This window comes from Lissotriton vulgaris, chromosome 12, assembly GCF_964263255.1.
Source record: "Lissotriton vulgaris chromosome 12, aLisVul1.2, whole genome shotgun sequence".
NCBI classification, from domain to species: Eukaryota; Metazoa; Chordata; class Amphibia; order Caudata; family Salamandridae; genus Lissotriton; species Lissotriton vulgaris.
The window spans coordinates 448681071-448707526 of record NC_141700.1 but is presented as its reverse complement, the minus strand read 5'-3'; the positions used below and the strand labels follow the sequence as shown (position 1 = coordinate 448707526).

General features: G+C 48.0%; 1 long non-coding RNA gene across 1 annotated transcript in view; it reads right to left on the bottom strand.

Annotated features, from left to right (window-relative positions):
* Positions 1-1168: 1168 nt before the first annotated feature.
* The window catches only part of LOC147676737 (uncharacterized), a 199669-nt gene continuing 174381 nt past the window's right edge, over positions 1169-26456 (bottom strand). Inside the window, exon 4 of the long non-coding RNA XR_015302554.1 lies at positions 1169-2176. This is a non-coding gene — a long non-coding RNA (uncharacterized LOC147676737). The remainder of the gene's footprint in view (positions 2177-26456) is intronic.

The window sequence follows — 26456 nt, the reverse complement described above, 5'->3', positions numbered from 1 at the left end:
AAGCAACTGGGAAAATAAGCTAGCAGGGGCAACTGACACTAGAGACCCCTCTGTGGAATTAAGTCTCTTTGGAGGACCCCCTAGGGGTTGGACTATAGAACAATGCAACATGACTGGATATCAGAACGGTATCTGGGGTTGCAGGGGTTGCTCCCCTTCACAGACTTACAGAACCAGTATGATCTGGCAGATACACATTTCTGCTATATGCAAAGATGCCACGCCATCTAGGGATTAAACAACAACATGAAAGGGAGGTTCCCAAAAAATTAAGCGGACCAGTAGGTTCCGAGATTAACAATTGCCCACAGAACAGCTGATAATCTTTTAAATTATTTTATTTTCATTTTCATTTATAAAAAATTCATTATTTCAGTAGTTCACACAACATATATGGTTAATATAGCGTAAGCCCAGAACTCAAAGGAACATTAAAAAAATTTCTGCAGACTCATTTATCCAAGCAAAAAATCACAGTCATACTCATACAAAAACACATTCATCAAAGTACCAACAACTAAGCAAAGAAAACACTCAGACTTTCATCAGTCAGACAGAAAAAAGCGCCGACGCGCGTTTCGGAAATGCCACAGTGGGGAACTCCTTCATCAGGGCGCCAATCATTTAGTTTATTATGGCCATCCAGGTCCTTCAAGACTTTCAGAATGAATAGAAGAGATCCAATTTCAAAACTTTCTGGGCAAACAGTATCCTAGTGCAGCATATCAATAACAGAGGACTAGGCAGAGTCTAACTAGAGACCGATCATCACAGTGGAAGATGTAGTTTGCAAACATAGGTGGGTCTCTGGGAACATATATAAATAACTCAACAACTGGGTAGGAGGACGAGAGAAACCAGCGGTCCCGGTCTTGAAGAATCGAATTGCGAAGAAGTGTTGCACGTATGTAGCGATATCCTATAGTTTCTCTGTTGTTCGATTAGGGGTGTAACATGAACTCAGCTGCTTCGGTTCCTTTATGGAGCAACACAGCATGCACGCATATGTAGAAAAACTTTTCCTATAATCTCTAACAAGTTCGAAATACGGTGTAGCATAAAATAGACCGCTTCAGTTGTTTAATTTAAAGAAACACAGCAAGCAGGCTTCTTTTGAGACTTCTTGGCATATGAAGAAATGAGGATCAAGAAATCGACCGCATAGAACAGGGATACCAGGACCTGTTGAATGTGATGGCGGAGTTCAGACTCCTCTCAGCTTCTCTGTGAAAACATGTATTTTCCCAACTTAGCGGGCAACGGTGGTAGTAAGAACTTGATGGGAAATAGACATTGGTGTCCTGACTGATGAGAACTGGGGGGTGGGGAGGCATACAGCCACCCATTCGAGGTCACCATTGAATCAGGATACAGATTAGTGAAGCTAAAAATCTTACATCACAATTACCACACCAGTAGTAGATTATTCCTAATGGGAAGAGCTGAGAAGTGTTTACAGGGATGCGGCCAGAGAGGGACACCGATACATATCCTTTGGGACTATCTAGTCTGTAGTTTTGGTCACAGTTAAGAAAGTGCATGTCATCAGTCATGGAGGAACCATTGACCTTTAACAGGACAGCTGTGTACTCTGTGAATATAGGGGAGAAGGGGGAGCAAACCCTACCTAAAAACAGCCTGCTGCAGGAGGGACATAGCCAGGAAGCGGGGGAGGTGCTCACAATATTCCTGTAGCGGACAGGAGTGGATTGGTGCATGCAGGCTGAGCGCACAATATACTAGAACAATGGCTGCCGACGGACATTTTACAAAGTTTGAGGCCCATGGGGGGATTATAGGTACTTTAATTGACTTTAAAGATTGCCAAGCGGTCAGCTCAAATCGGTCATGTATAGGGCTCAGACCAACAAAGTGTGTATCATATCAGTGTCAAAGAGTTTTCCTGCGTTTCTTTGATCAAAGTACAAAGCCTAATAAAACGATTTTTCGCCATTACTAAAGGGTTACAAAAGTTCACTTAAAAAGCTGTACATACATAACATAAACACTTTGTGGTACAGAGGGCACATTGACAGCCAAAAGTAGTAGCTTGAGGTAAATTAAATAACCTTACCAGTAATTTCGGCCCCCCACACAGTTGTTTAGCCATTTGCAGTGGTGATCAAAATTGGAGACACATTTATTACAAGAACTGCAGTGCTTGGACTTCGGACTCCTATGAAAAGAACATTTTATATGCTAAATAAATAAAACTGTCATGAGAATTAACATTAAAAGGACAATGACAACGCAAGTAGCGTTTTTTCAGTGTAGTGACATGTCTGGTTAAAAAGACTATACATTTGTGCATACTTCAGTAAAGGGCGCTTTAAAATGAACTTTGACTGGAAGAGATTTTTGAATGCGAGCTGACAGAAGTGACATCAGCCTCACCATCAGTTTCTCAATAATGCGCTCAGAAGGCAAGTGCACTTCTTTGCTAACCTCAGCTAGAGGGAAACAAGGAGTGCTACAGGGGCAGCCTTTTTGCAGATTAGAGAACTATTGAAAGAAGGGAGCAAAATGATGTGAATATCAATAGAGAAGTTCAAGTCATATTTTTATTATAAATGAAAAAAAAACAAAATAGGCCACATGCCCAGTGACCTGCTAGCTCAGTTAGCTACATCTTGAACCTGGTAGCCTAAGGATTGTTTTCAAATATGGTGACATTAGCCAACAGAACCAGTGGCAAGAGACTGGTCAGCCTGAATAAAATTAATACATACAAAAAAAACATGAAATCAGGATGAGGAATTGCATTCACACTTATAAATATCAATTGCTAATCCCCAATGGCTGAAATTAACTGTAAAAAATACGCCTCCTGAATTTTATGACTCACTTAGGTTAATAGAGATTATGTAGGGGTTAAAATCAACACTAGCTTAAATGTTGCTTTGATTAATGATAAAAACCATAATTGTAAAATTGAATTGGAAAAATTGATGAAAGTATATGTGACCAGTCAATAAGGAACGAGAAGAGAAAGATGTTTAAAATCAATGAATAGCTGCACATGTAGCCCACTAGAGGGCAAACATCTGTATCCATTGGAGGGCAGGATTTGTGACAATGTAAGAGCACCAAGGACACAAGACCGGTCGAAATAATTCAAATTATAATTCAAATGGGGTTTGAATGGTTGAGGTAACATCTGTGGTTTTAGAATTAATTGTTTGTATTATTTTTTTTGCGATTCACTGTAAATTAGTTTACCTAGAAAAGTTGTGCACTACAGTATCCAGAATGCTTAGTACAAGGCGTCAGGAAATGATGCAATGAGGTTGTCAAGCACTTTTTAAAAAAAGAAAAAATGTCTGCTTTGTGAAATTGTTTTGCTCGTGAACAAGGTCTCTGTTTAGACTGAAACGCGTAGAGCTACTGGCGTGCTGATTAAAATCTTTTGAACTTTGAAGCAGCGCCTATGAAGCCTTCATTCGTGGGTGCGTGCGGAAACTGTGAGAGAACTAGTAGAAATGGCATGGCTCTGCAGTACCACATTTCGCACCGCCGAAGAGCGCCCATTTATCAGGAGGAGGGCTGCCGTTGAAAGGAGATATATATATATATATATATATATATATTCACTGAAAAAAACATAGGTTTCACACCAGTTATAGTTAGGAATTAGCATTTAAAAAACCTATTTACATTCACTGAAAAAACATAGGTTTCACACCAGTTATAGTTACCTGGAAATTTTACTGACATGAAACCATTGAAATTCCACGTTATAGTAAGTTGGACTCACTATAACTTGCACGTGTAATGCACTGCTGATGACGTCACATATTACATCACTCATGACATGGTCAGTGACATCACTCATGACATACATTCTATTTTTTAAGTCTCTGGCCTATGTATGTGCACAAGATGGAGGTCAGGTTGCTTTCCCAGTCAGTGGAGGTGTACTGTTGACATCCTCCTGACTGAAGGGAGGCAATCTGCACACTGAAGGAGGGCAGCCATGGCTCCGCATGCAACTCCACGTGACGTCATTAGAGCCATAAGAAACCCTTGTTGGTGTGCTGACATCAGTTCCCACCCACTTTTTTGTGCCTTTGAGGTTAATCCAACAATACCAATGTGAAAGCACATGGTAGGTCTCAAACAAAAGACAAATATATCCACATAAAATATATGCACATGCATATATATATATATTTATATAATTTCAATAATATAATTAAAATATACAACCTACAAATCTCCTTATTTTTGGCATATGCAGACAAGCAACAGGAACGTGGGTGGGTAACTGAGAAATCTGCAGGTAAATAATGTATCCACCAGAAAAAGCATTACCGAAAGAGCAAAACATAAAATATCAGATAAATGGGCTTTTAAAGGTTCAACGGAAATTTCTTCACACCACTTAACAAATTTCGCCCATCTGTCAGCATAAACCGACTTGATGAAGAGTCTTATGGCCAATAATATAATATCGCTCACATCAGGAGGAAGAGAAAAAGAACCCAGGTTACCCCATTCAATCGCCATGCATGTTGGTGTAGGCTCTGAGGGCGAAGGTATAGAACCTGCCCTTGCATTTGCGAGAGGAGATCTGCCCTGTGAAGGAGACAGAGTGGAGGTCACAGGGAGAGGTGAAAATCTGTGTACCAAACCCTTCATGGCCAATCCAGGGTATAAATATGACTTGGGCCTGGTCTGGTGAACCAGAGGAATCAAGGCTATATGGGAAAAACGCGCAAGACAGTTGTAAGAGCGTCCTCCAGTGCTCCCTGCATAGGATGCTGGAGGCTGCAGAATGACTGGCAGTGCGTGTTCTTGTGAGTGGCAAAAAAGTCTATCTGAGGGGTCCCCCATAGCTAGAAAATGTTTTGTACCATTTGGGATGGAGAAGCCATGGGTGATCAGCTGTAAAATGCTGACTGAGACTGTCCGCACATACGTTCAGAACTCTGGTCAAGTGATTTGCCATGACGAATATTTGATGGTCCTGAGCCCAGAACCAGAGTCGCACAGCTTCTTTGCGGAGAGGATATGACCCTACTCCTTTGGTTTATTTATGTACCACATCACAGTAGCATTGTCTGTTAAGACTTGAATTGACTGACCATGAAGAGAAGGGAGGAAGGCTTTGAGAGCCAGTTGCATTGCCCGCAATTCCAACAAATTGATATGCAACAATCCTTCTTCTGGAAACCAAAGACCCTTGTTCTCCAGATCCCCCAGATGAGCTCCCCAACCTAGAGTGGAGGAATCAGTTATTACTGTGGCCCAGGGAGGTTTAGGGTAAATGGCTTCCCTTAAGACAGATTGCAGGCTCACCCCTCAAGTGAAGGTCCGCTGCAGATCTGTGTCGGTGTCTCTGGAGATCTAACCCTACTCCTTGAGATCTCCGTTGTGCTGCAACCACAGCCTGCAGAGGCACAACTGGAGGGCCCTTATGTACCAGCGTGAATATGTGAATAACAGAATGCAGGAAGCCCTCAGACCTAGCAGGCATATGACCTTCAGGACTGGAACCATAGCTCTATTGTGAAACATCTGAATCATAGCCTGAATGTCCAGAACCCTCGGAGGAGAGGGTAGGCTCTATTTACCTTAGTGTCCAGTACTGCCCTTATGAACAGGGTTAGCTGAGAAGGCTCTAGGTGAGATTTGGGCATATTGATGGTAAAGGCCACGCTGAACAAAAACTGAATAGTCAACTGCAACTGATGCAACACCAGCTCTGGAGTCTTGGCCTAGATCAGCCAATCGTCCAGGTAAGAGAGTACTGGTATTTCCCACATCCCAAGATGCGCTACAATGACTGCCATCTCCTTTGTGAAGACTCGAGGCTCAGAATTGAGACCAAATGGTAATACCGCAAACTGATAATGTTGAGTACCCACTGTGAAACTGAGACACTTCCTGTGCAATTGCAGAATAGGGATGTGAAAATACTCATCCTGCAAATCGGTCAAGACCATCCAGTCTTCCTGAACCAGCACAAGAAGCACCTGTGCAAGGGTCAGCATCTTAAACTTTTCCTGCTTGAGGAATCAGTTCAAAACCCTGAGATCAGGTATGGGCCGCTAACAACAGTCCTTTTTGGGAATCAGGAAGTACCAGGTACAGCATTCCTGACCTCATTCCTTCTCTGGAACCAACTCTACTGTGCAGTTCTGAAGTAGGAATTGAAACTCCTGCTGAAGGAGCAGAAGTTGTTCTTCTGAACAAAAGCATTTTTGGGGAGGAAAGTAAGGGGTAAACTCTTGGAAGGGTCGGGCGTACCCTTTTTCCCCAAAATCCAAAACCCAAACATCCGTTGTTACAGATCTCCATTGAGGTGGAAAATAGGACAACTGTCCCGCCACTGGACAAACATGCTCCAAGATGGAGAAACTAGGACTGCTTTCCTGTGACGCTGGCCGGAGAGGAGGAGGATGGCTGATGGGCAGCCCCATGCGGTCAGCCTCTACTCCGTCTCTATAACTCCTGTGTAGGGATTTAGAGGGCTGCTGCTGCTGGTACTGGCCTCTGCCTCAAAAGGAAAAGTTCTGGCCTAACTCCCGGAACCTCCGATACTACCAGTTATCTTTAGACTGCGACTGAAGGTCCAAAAAACTTGCTGTTGCCTTACTTCCCTTGAATCTCTCCAAGGCCAAATCATCCTAGGCACCAAATAGCCTTGAACCATCAAATGGTAAATCCATTAAGGTAGCTTGTACATCTGGTGAGAAACAAGACCTCCCCCTAGACTAAGCATGTCTCCTTTTGGCAACTAAAGACCCCATTGCTAAATCGGACTGAAATACTCGGTGGGCAGTTGCCAGACTAGCTTCAGTAATTCTGAAAAATGCCCCTGAACTTCATCAGGTAATTTAGGGACCACTGCCTTGGCTGATTCCATTAACGCATGGCTGTATTGTCCTAACAAACAGTTTGTGTTGGTCAACTTCACGGGCATTCTACCAGAAGAAAACACCTTCTTTGCAGACTGTTCCATTCTCTTGAATTCCCTATCTGCAGGAGTTGTTGGAAAAGACCCTGGAGTCAACTCTAGGAGCAGGAAGCTTGCATCACCAAACTTTCAGGTGTAGGATGTGTGGACAAGAACAAACAGTCCCTTGGAGCAAGTTTATAGCTCCTTGCAATGGGCCTAGACACTGATGCCGATGACACAGGCTTCTGCCAGATGTCAAGAATTGGCTCCATGAAAGGCACAATGGTTCCGATGATGAAGTTGAAGAATGTAATATGCAGTTAACAAATTACTTTTGAGTTCAGTAGATGACAAAAGTTACTCAAGCATCTCAGCTGCCTTCCGTATCACAGCATGATATGATGTAACTTCAGGTTGGGAATGCCTTTCTTCGACAAGAATTCCCATTCGGGAGAAGTATCCAGACCAGTACAAGAAGACAAAGAGCAAAGGAGGGCCTGAGGGGAATCGTATTTATAGACCTCTTGGTACCTTGTCCCCCAACTAAACAGTAAAAAACACGAGAGGTGCCAGAAGTCTAAATGTTGGAACCTATAAAGTGTCCCTTCTGTAAGACAAAACCAACAGGTTAATGTACAAGCAAAAACATTCCCAAATAAATGTGAATGTAAAGCCACATAGGAGAAGAAGCTTATAGATAAGCCAGAACAGTGCTTGAAAAAGTACCCATCAGCCCACTCAATAGCGAAACTTCGTCATCTGGGTTTGGATGATTGAAATGGTGGTATCCAGTGTGCCCTTCCTCAGGACGAACCTGGGGCTAGCAAAACTTGGACCACATGGTTGACCCTCAACCACAAAAGATGATCGAGTACAGGCTGAAAGGACAAAGTTGCAGTGCTCAAAAGTTGTGAAAAAGGAAAGAAAAGGAAAAGAATTGTAATCCAAGTGTTATAAAAATACCTATCTTGATGTCATAAGAAAAACTTTATTGGGTCTGTCCATCAAGATGGTATGGTTAAAAGCAGAGTTTGATAGCATGCAAGGAATTGCTATTCACCATGAGTGTAAGTTGGTCGACATGTTTCAGCCTGGATAGGCTTTCTTCAGGACCTATGATGCACTACTGCAACACTTACTTTCTATATTGTGAAAGAGAAACTCCAAATTCTCAAATGAAAAAAATGGTAAATCTTCTCCTGTGTGAAAGAAACAAGAGACATAAACAAAAATCATAGTTCATGTTCCAAGGGCTATCATGTGTACTTTTTCCGATGATTAGTCCTATTGTGTTCAACTCACCCAAATTGTAGGGAGGAAACACCTCACCTCACCTGGCGCCCGCTCAGGGTAAAGGAGGCCACGCACTAGAAAGCAAAACATTCATTAAAATTCATCTCAACAATGAGGACGTAAAAAAGTCCAGATGGTTTATTCAACAGCGACACAAATGTGGCAGGTAAGGAGTTAAGTGAGTGAGATGACACTGCTAATACCTAGGTGAGGTATACCAATCTTAAGGAAAAACAGCAGCTTCCTAGGGTCTGAGTCCTAAATCTCATCTGACTCAGAAGCGCTAGAAATTAACCAAAAGACAGGCACCTCCCCAATAATCTGAAAAATCTTTTTCTTTTCTTTTGGAATCTTCAACCCAAATGCTAGTTTGGTTACACAGGTTGCTAACTGAATAAAGATTCCTAGTCTCCTGCGTAACTTTCCTTCGCTTAGCTTCGCAAAATAGAGCGCTCTCACCTCTCCGTCGTTGCCTCGGTCTTTGTGCTGAGCCGAGGAGGAGGTGGAGACGCTGTATGCGAAGCTGCGAGATATACGGCTGTAGCGGACCTGAGAGAACGCCATATGCAGTGGAACGCTGATTGGATCTACAAACAGCCAATCGTAACACTCGATTATTGATGTGGCCGCGGCTGTCATCCCGATCTCTGGAAATCACGATGAGAGCCCCGGAGAAGCCAAAAGATGTATTGACGAATTTAATTGGTCCGTTTTTAAAGACCGGAAATGACGAAAAACAGTACTGTTTGTATGTGAAACATATATATAGAAAACCCGCCGTGATGCAGAATATACATTTGTCTATCATAACAGGGTAATCAGTAGACAACATTATAGCTAATATTGACATGTAATTCACACGGCAACAAATATTGCTTTTTGAAACGAGATGACGGACCGTTGTTAGGATTTTCTGTGTGTCAAAATCAGGGCTGGTCATAGGTCCGATAGACAGGAAACGGAAATATACTGAACAAGAAAAATATAATTATCGAGAAAAGTGGTCGATCCCGAAGCTATGTGTACATGAATGCGACGGCAAAAGGTCTATGTGTGCCAGCAGCGACGGATCAAATGCAGAAGTCACTTTAATCAAATTAAGGCAGAACATCGTGACCTCGATCTCGTGTGTGGGTGCACATATTGAATGTCTGTGTATCCAATATTGAAGCCCACACCATCTGTCTATGGATGCACATTGAGTGTAGTGCAGATATATACGTTTAGGATACGGCAGTATGTGTATCTCTATGTCATCTGGGGAATTTATTTAGCGCATGGATAGTTCGTTGTGATGAACAAACAGTCCACCTTTTCAAGGTTACCCAAGGCTGAATGGATAACTATGCGCAATGTATGTAGCTCCAGTGCTCGTGCACAGTGCTCCCTTGTGCTTATTCCAGGAAGTTATGCTTATATATTGTTGTTAACCCCGCGAAAGTTTGCTGAAAGAGCTAGATTGCTTAGTAGTATTTTCGTAGACAAACGTCACTAGACGGCTTCACTTGAAGGTATGGATTGTGATCATAGTTTACAGCATATTTCTCTGCAAGATGTATTTTGGTATGGCAAACATATTCTTGCATTCCTGTGAGAGTACAGGTGGAGAAGTGGTGTACAGGAAAAAACTCAGCGACTCTTTCTCTGAATTCTTATTGCCCAATGATGTGAAATCCAGTTTATAACTGTAACCATGGGATCTCATCATTCAATCCTTCTGTGTCACTTCTCAGTTTGAACACCCATCTTTGTTCTTTTCTTAATAGAAACTGAGAAATGTCTGTGATGTGATCGGGTATATGTGGTTGTTCCAAAATTACCCGCTCAAGGTCTTCTGCCTGGTGTCTCTCTGAAAGAAAATGGGAAGTGAGCCGAGTCGCTTGTTTACTGCGCCTAATTGTGCTCTTATGTTCTTGTATGCGCAATTTGATTTTTCTCATTGTCATCCCTATATACCTTAAACCGCATGGGCAAGTGATTAAATACACGACTTTCTCACTGTTGCAGTTCGTGTGGCGTTTGAGCAACCACGGTCGGGTGGTGCCTATGTCAACTGATAAGGTCTTTTTTGTTTGTGGGCAAACCGAACAATTGCATGGTGAGTTAATGTACAAGGACATCATCCATGCGGCAACAGAAGGATTGAATGATGAGATCCCATGGTTACAGTTATAAACTGGATTTCACATCATTGGGCAATAAGAATTCAGAGAAAGAGTTGCTGAGTTTTTTCCTGTACACCACTTCTCCACCTGTACTCTCACAGGAATGCAAGAATATGTTTGCCATACCAAAATACATCTTGCAGAGAAATATGCTGTAAACTATGATCACAATCCATACCTTCGAGTGAAGCCGTCTAGTGACGTTTGTCTAGGAAAATACTACTAAGTAATCTAGCTCTTTCAGCAAACTTTCGCGGGGTTAACAACAATATATAAACATAACTTCCTGGAATAAGCACAAGGGAGCACTGTGCACGAGCACTGGAGCTACATACATTGCGCATAGTTATCCATTCAGCCTTGGGTAACCTTGAAAAGGTGGACTGTTTGTTCATCACAACGAACTATCCATGCGCTAAATAAATTCCCCAGATGACATAGAGATACACATACTGCCGTATCCTAAATGTATCCATCTGCACTACACTCAATGTGCATCCATAGACAGATGGTGTGGGCTTCAATATTGGATACACAGACATTCGATATGTGCACCCACACACGAGATCGAGGTCACGATGTTCTGCCTTAATTTGATTAAAGTGACTTCTGCATTTGATCCGTCGCTGCTGGCACACATAGACCTTTTGCCGTCGCATTCATGTACACATAGCTTCAGGATCGACCACTTTTCTCGATAATTATATTTTTCTTGTTCAGTGTATTTCCGTTTCCTGTCTATCGGACCTATGACCAGCCCTGATTTTGACAGACACGGAAAATCCTAACAACGGTCCGTCATCTCGTTTCAAAAAGCAATATTTGTTGCCGTGTGAATTACATGTCAATATTAGCTATACTGTTGTCTACTGATTACCCTGTTATGATAGACAAATGTACATTCTGCATCACGGCGGGTTTTTTATATATATGTTTCACATACAAACAGTACTGTTTTTCGTCATTTCCGGTCTTTAAAAACGGACCAATTAAATTAGTCAATACATCTTTTGGCTTCTCCGGGGCTCTCATCGTGATTTCCAGAGATCGGGATGACAGCCGCGGCCACATCAATAATCGAGTGTTACGATTGGCTGTTTGTAGATCCAATCAGCGTTCCACTGCATATGGCGTTCTCTCAGGTCCGCTACAGCCGTATATCTCGTGGCTTCGCATACAGCGTCTCCACCTCCTCCTCGGCTCAGCACAAAGACCGAGGCAACGACGGAGAGGTGAGAGCGCTCTATTTTGCGAAGCTAAGCGAAGGAAAGTTACGCAGGAGACTAGGAATCTTTATTCAGTTAGCAACCTGTGTAACCAAACTAGCATTTGGGTTGAAGATTCCAAAAGAAAAGAAAAAGATTTTTCAGATTATTAGGGAGGTGCCTGTCTTTTGGTTCATTTCTAGTGCTTCTGAGTCAGATGAGATTTAGGACTCAGACCCTAGGAAGCTGCTGTTTTTCCTTAAGATTGGTATACCTCACCTAGGTATTAGCAGTGTCATCTCACTCACTTAACTCCTTACCTGCCACATTTGTGTCGCTGTTGAATAAACCATCTGGACTTTTTTAAGTCCTCATTGTTGAGATGAATTTTAATGAATGTTTTGCTTTCTAGTACGTGGCTTCCTTTACCCTGAGCGGGCGCCAGGTGAGGTGAGGTGTTTCCTCCCTACAATTTGGGTGAGTTGAACACAATAGGACTAATCATCGGAAAAAGTACACATGATAGCCCTTAGAACATGAACTATGATTTTTGTTTATGTCTCTTGTTTCTTTCACACAGGAGAAGATTTACCATTTTTTTCATTTGAGAATTTGGAGTTTCTCTTTCACAATGTAGAAAGTAAGTGTTGCAGTAGTGAATCATAGGTCCTGAAGAAAGCCTATCCAGGCTGAAACATGTCGACCAACTTACACTCATGGTGAATAGCAATTCCTTGCATGCTATCACACTCTGCTTTTAACCATACCATCTTGATGGACAGACCCAATAAAGTTTTTCTTATGACATCAAGATAGGTATTTTTATAACACTTGGATTACAATTCTTTTCCTTTTCTTTCCTTTTTCACAACTTTTGAGCACTGCAACTTTGTCCTTTCAGCCTGTACTCGATCATCTTTTGTGGTTGAGGGTCAACCATGTGGTCCAAGTTTTGCTAGCCCCAGGTTCGTCCTGAGGAAGGGCACACTGGATACCACCATTTCAATCATCCAACCCAGATGACGAAGTTCCGCTATTGAGTGGGCTGATGGGTACTTTTTCAAGCACTGTTCTGGCTTATCTATAAGCTTCTTCTCCTATGTGGCTTTACATTCACATTTATTTGGGAATGTTTTTCCTTGTACATTAACCTGTTGCTTTTGTCTTACAGAAGGGACACTTTATAGGTTCCAACATTTAGACTTCTGGCACCTCTCGTGTTTTTTATTGAAGTATCCAGACCACCTGATACCTCCATGCCTTCAAACTCTGGTTCCAAAAAGAGCATTTCACCTTCTTCCACGTATGATTTTCTCCATAACAATACAATTCCTCCTCAAGAAGCCTTTGTGCTTATATCCGAGATCTGTGTTTAAGAACCAGCATCGATGACGGCACAACTGTGACAATCAGCAGTGGCGTGGGGGACTTCAGCACCTGCTCAAAGAGGTCAGAGGCACCGGAGTGCAGAGGTGCAACGCCAGTATGGATTTTGTGGCGCCGGAGACTCTTGCCTAACCTCTTCCCTCGGCGATGAGGTCACCCTTCTCAGCATTGGAGGGGGGCAGTTAACTTGAGCCATTGGCATAAATGACAAGAGTACAGCTTGCTGGTTCTGTACCGGAAAACTGGACCCATGGGGTCCGCAGGCGTACCAGCTGGAATAAACAACCTTACAAAATCCTGGGGTCTGTAGAAGTGTTGAAGAAGTGTGAAACCACTACTAGCTGTTTAAGCAAATAAAGCAAAGCCCATGTGAAACGTAAGAAGGAGTAGTTTCTGTCCTGTAACTCCAGTTCTGTAGAAGGGGTATCTCTGTTATAGTCATAATCTAGCGAATAGTCCCGCCCATGTGCGTGGACCCCGGAGCAATCAAAAATAATCTTTTAAGTTGTCAAAAAAATGCAGAACTGGGGGGCGTGGCCAAGCCGGCTAACATGGCGGTCTTGTAGAGCCTGAGCTCCGACCAGCCCGACATACTACTAACAATTATCCTCGCCCTGGGCTTCAACACAAATTCCCTTTTGCTGGTAATCGGCAGCGGAGACACAGGACTAAACTTGGTGGCGTTTTCAGCCCCGCAGAGGCCCGGGAGGAGGAGCGGCGGCCGGGGGACGCGGCGGGGTCCGGCGAGGTCCGCTGGGGCCTAGGCAGCTGGGACCTCGATTTTGGGGCTGCCGGGTCCGGGCGTGCCCGCTGGCGTGGAGAGAGGTGCGGCACTCATACCTGGAGCAGAAAGCGGGTCTCCGCCGGCAGTGCTCCGGTGGCAAATCCCCAGTGGATAACCTCACTGAGTGGTGCAGCCGGGCCGGTGGAGCTCGGCGGGGCATCGATTTTGGCGCTGCCCGGCCTGGTTGGTCTACCTGAGCTGCGGTGGGAAGGACCTGGTGCGCGACCTCTCCTGGGGACTCGGGTGGCCCGGAGCCCTTCCGCGCCTCATTGTCTCCGTCGTCCATGGCGGCTGCGGGGGCGCCCCACTGAGCATCCGGTGGGGGAGCACTAGAGGCGGCCATTTCAGCGGAGAACCGCCACCCTACAGTTACGAGCCCAGACGGTTGCGGCGCTTGGACAGAGGCGTGGGACAGAGGGCTGAGAGCAGCCGGCCGCGGTGGTGAGAGCTGATGTTCCTTTTGAGGGCTGGGAGCGGGCGGCTCCGGCAGGTGCAGGTCCGGCGAGACCCCCCCCTGGCTGGACAGACGCCCCCCGGGAGCATGAGCGGTTAGCTGACCGGGCTGCTGGTGTGCACTGTGAGTACTCTGGGACCTAGCTGGGTCCCGGTGGGGAGGACTGGTGACCTGTGGGGTGTTTGAAGAGCCGTGGGCCCGGATGATCCAGTGTGGCCTGCGGAACCGGGACACCGCCCCTAAGGTGGCGTGGTAGGAGTGAGTCAGCGGAGGCTGTGGATCGGTGGTGCAGCCCTGGGGCTTGCCCCGAGAGCGGGATTGCAGTGCCTTACCATCATTGCCACTGGGAGCCTGCGGGGGGCGCATTACCCCGTACGGATGAGAGTGGACTGAGTCCAAGAGGGGCTGACAGAGCGCGCCGCCATCCTAAGCCGAGCACCCATCGCGGTGGCAGCGGAGAGCCCCGGTGGGAAGGAAAGTGCCTACTGACGTCTTGCCCAGTGGTGAGTACTGCGCTCCCCCCAGGTGGGATTTTGGGGGTCGGATCAGGCCCCGGTGGGGAGGACCCAGAGACTGTGTGTGACCGGAGGGGCGCTGGCTGAGTGGGGGGCGCCTAGGTGGGGGTCCCCGGGACACTCGAGCACGCAGCCAGGACTGGCTCGTTGCAACACTGCGCCAGTGCTTGTGGATACGGTCTCCTGACTCATACCCGTTGGTTGGGGTCGAGCCTGGCCCTCCAGGACTAGTCAGCAGCAGGAATAATCAAGCTACCAGTAGGATCCTCATCCAGTGCGGCGCGATCAGCTAGCCATGACATGAGGAGGAGCCGGAGGGGGACAGGGCAAACATGGGCCCATCGACAAGTTCACGGAGGCGGTGGGAACAGGTGGCCCCTCGGCGCCCGCCCCGGACAATGCGGCGTTGCTTGCCGCAATCACACAGTCGAGGGACATGCTCGATGCCAAGTTAGGGACAGTCGGGGCAGACGTGACCCTTCTCCGACAAGACTTGAGGAATGAGGTGGAACGTATTACAAGCGCAGAGACTCGGATATCTGGGGTTGAGGACGACGTGACTACCTTTAAACGGAAAGTCGCAGACATGGAGAAAGTGCAGAAGGGCCTGGTCCTGAGGGCAGAGGATGCGGAAGGACGGGCCAGACGCAACAACCTGCGCTTCGTTGGCTTTCCGGAAGGGTGTGAAAAGGGCAGTGCAGAGACCTTTATAGCGCAGTGGCTGGAGGGATGGATTCCGGCAGACGCCCTGTCAAGATGCTTCGTGGTGGAGAGAGCCCATCGAGCCTTGGTGCAGAAGCCCCCAGTCAGTGCGCGCCCGAGACCGATTATTGCCAAATTCCTGAACTATGCGGATCGGGACACTATCCTGCGGCAGGCGAAAATTAAGGGTACCCTCACACATGACAACGCCACTATCATGATTTTCCTGGACTACACAAGGCAGGTGCAGCAGCGGCGCCAATCCTTCCTTGCTGCCAAAGCCCGTCCCCGCGATCTGAAGTTCCAATATGCGCTACTCTATCCGGCGCGGCTGCGAGTTGTCTATAAGTCTCGCACGCTGTTCTTTGACACACCAGAAGAAGTGTTTCAATGGACTGATGAGACGGTCAAAATCCGGCTGAACACTGCCAGAGACGGAGAGTCAGACTCTTGCTCGAGTGGGATCGCCAAGGAGGGCTTACGGAGCCAGCATCAGCGACGTAGGGGATGGCGATCGGGCAAAAGTTTGCGCTCAGGCTCGGCCGCGCGCCAGGTCAACCCGACACAAGATCAGCAGCCTGTAGTGCCTTGAAGACAGTGGGACATGAACGTTGATCAATGTATATGTTCGTAATGGAAGCCCGGGTGCATTGTAGACTTAGGCTGGGAGCCCGTCCTGTTCAACATGGGAGGGTGGGAGTGACGGCCTGGTTCCTATGGGTTGTTACTTGATGATCCATTGGAGGAGGCGGCGCTTGCTCCCCTGTTGGGAGCTTGGTCGGCATCCGTCCGCGACAGGTGCTTTCATGTTTGGGAGGTGCGGGGTGGGGGGAGGATGGGGGGGAAGGGGGTTCTTGGGAAGTTGGGGGGGGGGGGGACTTGTTTGCGTGCGCTCTACTGCCTACTGATTGCCATGTGCCATGCTGGCTGGATACTGGATCTCTTAGTCCTATACTTGCTGTATTGTGCAGATATCTACTGTTAGGGAGGGAGGGCGGGTAGGCCCCGGATCGCTACGGGTCATGAGTTGGAATGTGAGAGGGATGCTGGACAAAATTAAGCGGGGTGCCGTGTTTCAGTATGCCAAGAGGGCGGGTGTGGATGTTCTTTTATTGCAGGAGACCCATTTGCTGGGCACCAGAGCGCTGTGTCTGCAGCGCTCGGGTTACACACAGGCATTTCACTCCGGATTTACAAGGGGCTCTAGAGGGGTGGCAGTCCTCATACACCAAAGGGTGCCATACATCCATAAGCGCACTTGGACAGACGCACAGGGTAGGTAAGTGATAGTGCAGGAGGAGATAGGTGGAGATAGGGTGATTCTTGGTAGCGTCTATGCCCCACCGCCGCTCCAGTGGCCACTGGTTGAAAAGATAATGTCCCTGTGGAGCGAAATTCCTGACTCTTTGTCTATTGTGGGGGGGACTGGAATGATGTTGCTGACAAAGGCTGCGATAGGTGGCGGAGGGGGGCGGCGGATCAGGATCAAGGGAGTGTGGGAACCGACACCAAACTGTCAGCGCTGATCGCAGGGCTGGACTGGCTAGACGTTTGGCGACACAAACATGGCGACCGAAGGGACTACACATACTTCACGGCGGCGCGACATTCGTTCTCCCAGTTGTCCCCTCTCCCCATACCTATTTGCGCTCGCTATGGAGCCCCTCGTGGCGTGGGTGCGCATTGATGCCCAGCTCAGGGGATTCCGGTGGGCACCTGGTCTCACCGACAAGATCGCCCTGTACGCGGACGATGTCCTATTTTTCCTCACTGCCTTGGACCGTACTGGCCCGCGACTGCTGCGCATCATGCAGATTTTTGGCGAGACTTCTGGCCTATACATGAATCCGGGCAAATCCACGTTGTGGCTGCTGGGCGACCAGCGGAGTGTTGGGGACTGGGCGTCGGGCCTCCGGTTGGCAATGGATGGAGTGAAGTACTTGGGGGTCTTTTTGTCTGAAAATGCAGCACTATCCCGGGACCGCACCATCACCCCAGTATGGGATCAGGTACGCAAAGACCTGAAGGTCTGGGCGCGGATGCCGTCATCCATTGTCGGGCGGTCTGCAATCTTTAAAATGGTGGTGCTCCCACGCTTAGTGTACCAAATACAGAATCATCCGCATGTGATCCCCCCCCGCTGGTTTCGGCAGCTTAATTCAGCCTTGAGTACATTTTTGTGGGACGGGGGCATGGCCCGAGTGGCCCTACGGACGTGCTTCTTATCAACCTACACCGGTGGCCTGGCCACGTCAGACTTGCTTTCATACTACCAGGCGGCGCATCTACTGGTGCTGAATGACTGGTGGTATGGTGACCGGGGAGACCCGGCCTACGCTGTCGAAAGGCATTTAATGGGTGCGGCGTCCGTGCACACGCTGCTGTATACGGCCCCCTTAGGAGATCCCTCCCGTCGGCCATGCAGGTGGTCTTTCACGTGTGGACGCAGGCGCTGCGGTGGACGGGCTGGTGGAATGTCCTTACGCGGGAAACACCCCTTTGGCGCAAAGGAAGGCTCCCACAGTTGGATACCCTGACGGGCTTCGGGGGCTGGGACGCCATCGGTATCTCCACCCTGGGTGACGTCCTATCCGGCGATACCCTGAAATCCTTTGCGAACTTACAGGAGGACTACGGAATGCCCCGCACCCAGTTCTATAAATACCTCCAGTTCCGCCATGCTCTGTCACCCCCCCTAGTGGGCTTGGAACAGATCCCCTAATTTAGTCCCATTGAAGCGAAAATTTTCATGGGGGAGCTGCCAGACAAAAAACTAATCGTGAATCTACCAGATGTTAGAGCGGCACTGCTCCGCAGACCTGAGTGGCCTTAGAACCCGCTGGGAGCGGGATGTCGGGGAACTGAACGAGGAGGATTAGGTCGAGGCCCTCGAGAGTCCCAGGGGAGCAGCCATATCCACACGCCTGCAGCTAATCCAGTTCAGATACTTGCATCGCACATATTACACCAGACAGCGGCTGTGGAAGGCGGGACTAGTGTCGTCCCCCGACTGCCTTCGCTGTGGGTCAGAGGCTGGCACATTACTGCATACCTTGTTGGACTGCACATCGATACAAAGGTTTTGGGATGGGGTCCATCGCTGCCTAGATGAAGTATTAGCCTGGAGGATACAGAGGGACCCCAAACTAGCACTGCTGCATGTCATGGCCGGGGTTGGTGGGAACAGATATAAACGTCATTTACTGTTAGGACTCACGCTGGCGAAACGTGACATTGCGAGGGCATGGAAGTCCCCCCAGGCACTGTCACTCACGGCCTGGAGGAACGGAATGGACTATTGCATGGGCTTGGAACAACCAGTATTCCTAGCAAGGGGCTGTCCCCGGAAGCATTTCAAAATTTGGAAATGGTGGGCAGACTACCGGGGCCTGGACCTTGACCCGCCACCCGAGGAGATCACCCTCCCAACGCTTTGAGGTCACGGACTGGGAATAGTGGCAGTTGGTATGGAATATACATGGCATGTAATGTTTTACTATTTTATGCGTCAGGTGGGAGAGTTGGCACGCAGGGTGGGTGCGGGTGGGGGGAGTGGAAGGGGGGGTTGCTTTTTGATTATATCCTGTGGTACTAATTCATCAGTGGGGGGATGTTCAGGTTTATTCATTGTTAAGCATGTGACTACGGATCTAGCTGACACATTGATGGTGGCATTTGTCTCTGGGTGTCAGAGATATGCATGACGTGAGTTCACACAATAAAATCTGTTTTCAAAAAAAATAAAAATGCAGAACTGCAAAGACACTTAAGAGAGAATTTAAAGACAGATAATGCAGCCTATATCCACAGGCTACACTGTCCAGTACTTCAACTAGAAATTCCACCAAAAATCCACACAAACAGCACAGCCTGCCCAGTTTCTTCCATAGAGAAACTTGCCTCTACCAGCAAAGCCTCTGGAATGATAGAGAGGAAGGTATGGACAGACAAGCCCCAAAGGCTGCCATTATGTGGCTTAAACAGGATACTGTGCCTTTAAGAGAACTTTCCAGAACTTCTCCCAGTATCCCAGAATGCACAGCAGGTCCCTTTTACTTTCAGTTCTTTTTGAAGGCATAACACGCCAGACCTGTAGCATTCCTTACATGAAGATCTCTCTCTCTCTCTCCACCGGGGAGGAGGGCGGGCGCTTATGACTATAACAGAGATACCCCTACTACAGAACTGGAGTTACAGGACAGAAACTACTCCTTCTGTAGTAGGGGATCTCTGTGTATAGTCATAATCTAGTGAATAGAATGGCAAGCCCATCCCCACACCAAAGCGGCGGTGGAGAACGAGAATTAACACCACTATTGTGCGAACAAATTTCGCAGCGAAGACTGCCCAACCGGAGCGTCTGCCCTGGCATCAGTGTCCAGGCAGTAATGCTTAGCAAAGGTATGGACCGACTTCCAAGTGGCCGCCTTGCAGATTTCTGCAATTGGAACATTACGGAGCAAGGCAGTCATGGCAGCTTTGCCCCTGGTGGAATGAGCCTTAGATTTACCCCCTAAGGTCTTATTAGCTTTTTGGTAACACAGCTGTATGCAGGACACAATCCACCTAGAGATGGACTGCTTAGAGGTAGCAAGACCCGTAATGACCGATCCATAATTGATAAACAATTGGTCTGACCTACGAATATCTTTGGTCTTATCCAGATAAAATTTCAACACCCTCCTAACATCCAGGGAATGTAAAGACCTTTCCGCTGGAGATGAAGGATTCTGAAAAAAACGTAGGCAAAGTTATGGTCTGGTTGACATGAAAAATCAGAAATAACCTTGGGGAGACATCGCAGGTCACACTCTCGACCCCATCTTCACCTCCAGCAACCATGTCTCCTTCAGCCACACTACGGATCTCCTCTGGACTGACCACAGCTGCGTTCATTTTACCTACAACAAGCCGAAACCCACCATACACCTCCAACCAACTCTACAAAGAAACTGGAACAAAATCACCTCAGAACAGATCTCCACAACGCTCCTTCAAACCTCCCCTGCCCTCTCTTCTAACGCCAACGAAGCCGCCTCCAACCTCACCCTTTGGTTATCCAACACTGCCAACAACTTAGCACCACTGAAAAAACGTCAACACAAACCTGGCATCAAAAAGGCCTCATGGTTCAACGACGACCTCAAGAAGTCAAAGAAACTATGCCGCTCCCTTGAAAAGACCTGGAAAAAAGACCCATCCACTAGCAACAAGGACGCCTTCAAAAGCGCCATCCGTACTCACCACCAACTGATCCGAAAAGCCAAGAAAACAGCATTCAAAGATCGACTTGACAACAACGCCCACAACAGCAAGGAACTTTTCAACATCGTGAAGGAATTTTCCAACCCCTCTGCCAACTCCAACGACATCACCCCCTCTCAAACCCTCTGCGATTCCCTAGCCTCTTTTTTCCACAACAAGATTGCTGACATCCACAATAGCTTTGACAACCAACCCGGAAGCCAACCCACCCTACCATCAGCTGACCATCCTCCCCCCGTTAACACCCTTAACGCCTGGAACCCAATCTCCACTGAGGACACCATCCGCATGATGAATTCCATCCACTCTGGATCCCCCACAGACCCATGCCCTCACCACATCTTTAACAAAGCAGACTCCGTCATAGCTCCGCACCTCCGAGACGTCATCAACTGCTCCTTCAACTCCGCTACCTTCCCAGAAGACTGGAAACACGCTGAACTCACCGCCCTTCTGAAAAAACCAACAGCAGACCCCACCGAACTCAAAAACTACCGCCCCATCTCGCTTCTTCCATTCCCGGCCAAAGTCATCGAGAAAGCTGTCAACATCCAACTCGCCGCCTTCCTCGAAGCCAACAAATCACTCGACCCCTCACAATCTGGCTTCCGAGCCAAACACAGCACTGAAACCGCCCTCATCGCAGCAACAGACGACATTCGAACTCTACTGGACAATGGAGACACAGTCGCCCTCATCCTCCTCGACCTCTCTGCAGCCTTCGACACAGTCTGCCACAGCACCCTTTTACAACGCCTCAGGAACATCGGAATCCAAGGAAAGGCACTGGAATGGATCACCTCATTCCTCACCGGAAGAACCCAGAGAGTTCGCCTCCCACCATTCAAGTCCGAGGCCTCTGAAATCATCTGCGGCGTACCACAAGGATCCTCACTCAGTCCCACCCTCTTCAACGTATACATGAGCCCCCTCGCGGCCATCGCCCGCCAACACAACCTCAACATCATCTCTTACGCGGATGACACTCAACTGATCCTATCCCTCACCAAGGACCCCAGCACCGCCAAAACTAACCTACACGAGGGAATGAAAGAAGTCGCTGAATGGATGAAACAAAGCCGTCTGAAACTGAACTCAGACAAAACAGAAGTCCTCATCTTAGGTAAATCCCCCTCTGCATGGGACGACTCCTGGTGGCCGGAAACCCTCGGAAAAGCACCCATCCCGACAGACCACGCACGGAACTTAGGCGTCATCCTGGATTCTTCACTCTCTATGAACAGACAAGTCAGCGCCGTATCCTCTTCCTGCTTTAACATTCTTCGCATGCTCAGAAAAACATTTCGCTGGATCCCCACCGAAACAAGGAAAACAGTCACCCACGCTCTGATCACGAGCCGACTGGACTACGGAAACACCCTCTACGCAGGTACTACCGCAAAACTCCAGAAGAAACTACAACGAATCCAAAACGCCTCAGCCAGGCTCATATTAGACATCCCACGCAACGAACACATCTCTAGTCACCTTAAAGACCTCCACTGGCTACCCGTCAATAAGAGGATTACTTTCAGACTGCTCACCCACGCACACAAATCACTCTACGACATCGGACCAGAGTGCCTCAACTCTCGACTGTCCTTCTATACCCCCTCCCGCCAACTTCGCTCCTCCAACCAAGCCTTCGCCACTGTACCTCGCATCAACAAGACCACCATGGGAGGAAGATCCTTCTCATACCTGGCTGCCAAAACATGGAACTCTCTCCCCGATTACCTTCGCCTCACCCAGAATCATCTAGCGTTCAGAAAGCAACTTAAAACGTGGATATTTGACAAATAATCCTCCTTCCTAAGCGCCTTGAAACCCTCTGGGTATGTAGTGCACTATATAAATGTTATGACTTGACTTGACTATAACAACCTTAGCAGCATGAAATACAGTATAAGGTTCATGGCAACACAACGCCTGAATTTCACTCACCCTGCGGGCCGATGTAATGGCCACGAGGAACGCCGCCTTCCAGGGCAGGTGCGGCAACGAAGCCTTATGAATAGGTTCAAAAGGCTCCTTCATCAATCTAGACAGCACCACATTCAATTCCCATGAAGGCGAACGAAGCAGGACAGGAGGGAATACTTTCTTCAAGCCTTCCAGAAAATCTTTGATCACAGGGATCTGGAAGAAGGAAGTCTGTGAAGGGCATTTCCTGTAGGCAGTAAATGCAGCGAGATGAACCTTAATGGAATGAACATTAAGGCCAGACTGCGCCAAATGTAGAAGGTAAGGAAGGATGACGTCTTCCTTGCACGTCGTCGGGTCATAGTTCTTGGACTTGCACCAGATACAGAACCTCTTCCACTTGTAAGCATAGAAAGTCCGAGTGGAAGGCCGCTTAGCCTCCTTCAGTATGTCCATGCAATCTTCGGGCAGATTCAAATGGCCATATTGTACTATCTCAGGAGCCATGCCGTCAAACTCAAAGACGAGAGGTTGGGGTGCAACATCGGCCCCCCCAAACTTCGTGAGAAGGTTCGGCCTGCACAGCAGCCATATGTGAGGAAGGAGAAACCGGTGAAGCAGGTCCCTGAACCACCACTGCCTGGGCCATTCCGGGGAAATAAGGATCATCCGCGCCCTGGACCAGGCCAGCTTGATGAGCACCGCCGGAATCAGGGGAATGGGCGGAAAAGCCTACAGAAAGCCGTTCGACCAGTTGATCCATAGCGCATTCCCCAATGTCCCCTGCTGGTAGTACCTGGAGGCGAAGTCTCTGCATTTACTGTTTTCGGCGGTGGCGAACTGATCTACGCCTGGAGTCCCCCACCTTGCGAAGACTCCTCCTAGTACTTCGTCGTTTATGACCCATTCGTGGTTTTCCTGAATCAGTCTGCTCAGTGCGTCCGCCTGAACATTCTGCACACCTGGCAGATGGGTAGCCGTTATCGTCAGTCCTCTGGCCAGAAGCCAGTGCCAGATCGCCTGCGCCTCTTGCGACAGAGTGCGTGATCTCGAGCCCCCCTGCTTGTTGAGGTAATACATCGTGGTCATATTGTCCGTCTGTACAAGCAGAGAGTTGGTCTGAAAGGACAGATGAAAGGCCTTCAGTACCAAGTGAACAGCTCTGAGTTCCAGGAAATTGATGCGATACGTGGCCTCCATCGGGGGCTACGTTCCTTGAATCTGTAAGTCTCAGAGTGCAACCCCCAACCGTGGAGAGAAGCATCCTTCACGATAGTCTGAGTGGGATGTCCTTGTGGAAGGGAACCCCTCTGAGGAGATTCTCTGCTGAACACCACCACTTCAGAGACTGAAGAGCATGCCGAGACAGTCTTATCTTGTTGTCCCAAGATCCTTTCCTATGATGCCACTGATCCTCCAAGCACTCTTGCAACGGTCTCATGTGCAGTCGTGCGTGTGGCGTTAGGAAGATACAAGAGGCCATCGATCCCAGTAGAGAAGACACCGTCCTCACTGTTGAAGATGGAGTGGTCATAAGAGCCTGAGCCTTCCGAAGGAGTGATAATCGTCGCTCCTCCGAAGGAGACACGCTTGCTGACAGCATATTGATGGAGGCTCCCAAGTACTGTATGCATTGGACCGGAGTCGGGACAGACTTGGACATGTTGATGTGCAACCCCAGCTTGTTCAAGAGAACGCACGTCTTCTGAAAGTGTGCTTAAGCTTCCGAGAAGGAGGAGGCCTTGATAAACCAATCGTCCAGGTACGGGTAGACGAACACCTTGTTCTTACTCAGGTGTGCTGCTACCACCGCCATGCACTTCGAGAATATTCTCGGCGCAGACTTCAGTCCGAATGGCAGTACTGTGTATTGATAATGATTGGCGCCGACTTGGAATCGCAGGAACTTCCTGTGTTTGTGTGCAATGGGCACATGGAAGTACGCATCTTGTAGGTCTATAGCACATAGCCAGTCTCCCTGTTGCAACTGAGGATAAATCTGATGCAACGACAGCATGCGAAACTTCTCTCTGCGAATCCACTTTTTTGCCTGTCGCAAGTCCAGAATGGGCCTGAACTCGTTCTGGTCCTTCTTGCGAACCAGGAAGAACCGGGAGTACTGACCTCTTCCGCTTTGAGACAGGGGTACGTCTTCTATTGCCCTTTTCCTTAACAGGAGATCGGCCTCCGCCTGGCGCTCGCGCAGCTGACACTGCGCGCTGACCGGAGGAATTGATGGAGGCAGGCTAGTGAACCGAAGACTGTATCCATTGCAAACAATATTCAGCACCCACTTGTCCTGAGTAATTTTTCTCCACTCTGCCAGGGAGTGGAGGCAGCGACACCGACCTTGGCGGAGGAACAGGAGGTATCTCGTGCCGAGGGGCGGGCCCATGAGGCGGAAGTGGTGGTGGTGGTGGTCCTGAAGGCGGGAGTGGTGGAAGGATCCTCCTTAGGTATAGGAGGTGGGGGCGTCTTCAGCCGAGGTGGTGTATAAACCACTGAGTACACCGAGCCCGGTGGCTTCTTCGGGGGAGGGGACTGTGAACCAGTCTCCAGCGTTCTCCCCCAGATCCAGCGTGACTTCTGGCTTCAGAACTCCTTCTGCGCCGCTTAGGGGAGTTGGAAAGTCCCCAAGAACCTGATCCCTTTCTTCTCGACGCCGAGCGTTGCTTCTCCGGCGTCGAATGCCGTCTCCGTGACTCCGGCGTCGACCGCCGCCTCCGCGACGTCGAGCGCTTCTTCCTTGACGCCGAACGCCGCCTCTGTGACGTCGAACGTTCAGTCCTCGACGATGAGCGTCGACTCCTTTGAAAGCTGAAACATGTCGACCGATTTTTAGGACAAGGGGTTCAAATTTACTTAACTCTTTTTTGTCCGTTTAAGTACACTGTTTTTAACTGAGTTCGAATAACCCTTATATTAAAAGTGTTGGTCGAGGGAGTGGTCTATACTCATTTTAATTTGCACCTTTTTGGTTTGTTGTATCCTGACAAGCACTAACTACAGGAACCAGATGAAGACAAACGGCTACCTACCTAGTGTGGGTGCCTGAGGGTTCCTTTTTTCCTCTTGGTAATTTCACTACCCCCTTTTTGACACAGCTATTAATTTTGCATGGGGCACTGAAGGGTGTTGGTGGACGGCTCGTCTTACCGTTTCTCCTTTTGAGCTTTATGTATATTACAGTTAAAGATACTCTTTAGTTGTTTTTGAATGTTTGTAGGTATATCAACAACATTTGTTGCGTTTCACATGGCGAAACCATCAAAAAGCAAGTATGAACTCACCCGTAATCATTGGGTAAGTCACCACACCTCAACCTGGCAACCGCTCAGGAAAGGGGCAACGCTCTAGAAAAAACGGTAGCAACTAATAGTTAGTCATAACATACTTTAGGACCTAACAAGAGTGTCACAGAACTATGAATACCCCTACTAAGTAAAAGTGTAAGGCGCCAGACTTACAGAGGGAAACTTGCATATAAAGGGTTAAGATATGAGAGACTCTTAGACTATTTGGCTTCGATAGTCTAGACTTAATCAATATGGTCTAGTTAGCACTGCCTGCATACCAAGCTCCTATAAAGTTAAAAAGTCATTAGAAAGACTTAACTCAAATAACCATCCGGCAAGCATACAGACAAGTTTTACCATAAAAAAATGTAGAAAATGTCTACCAACGCCCGTAAGAAAGGACACCTGAAAGTATGTGATCATTAGGTTGAGGCTGGACTGTGATTGTAACATAGTTACTGCAAAGTCACAAGTAAAGGAGACTTAAACACAACGATCATCTAGGTCAAAAGGGAGCCCACTTAGCAAGAAAACCGAACGATAGACGGCTTTACAAACAAGAAACAC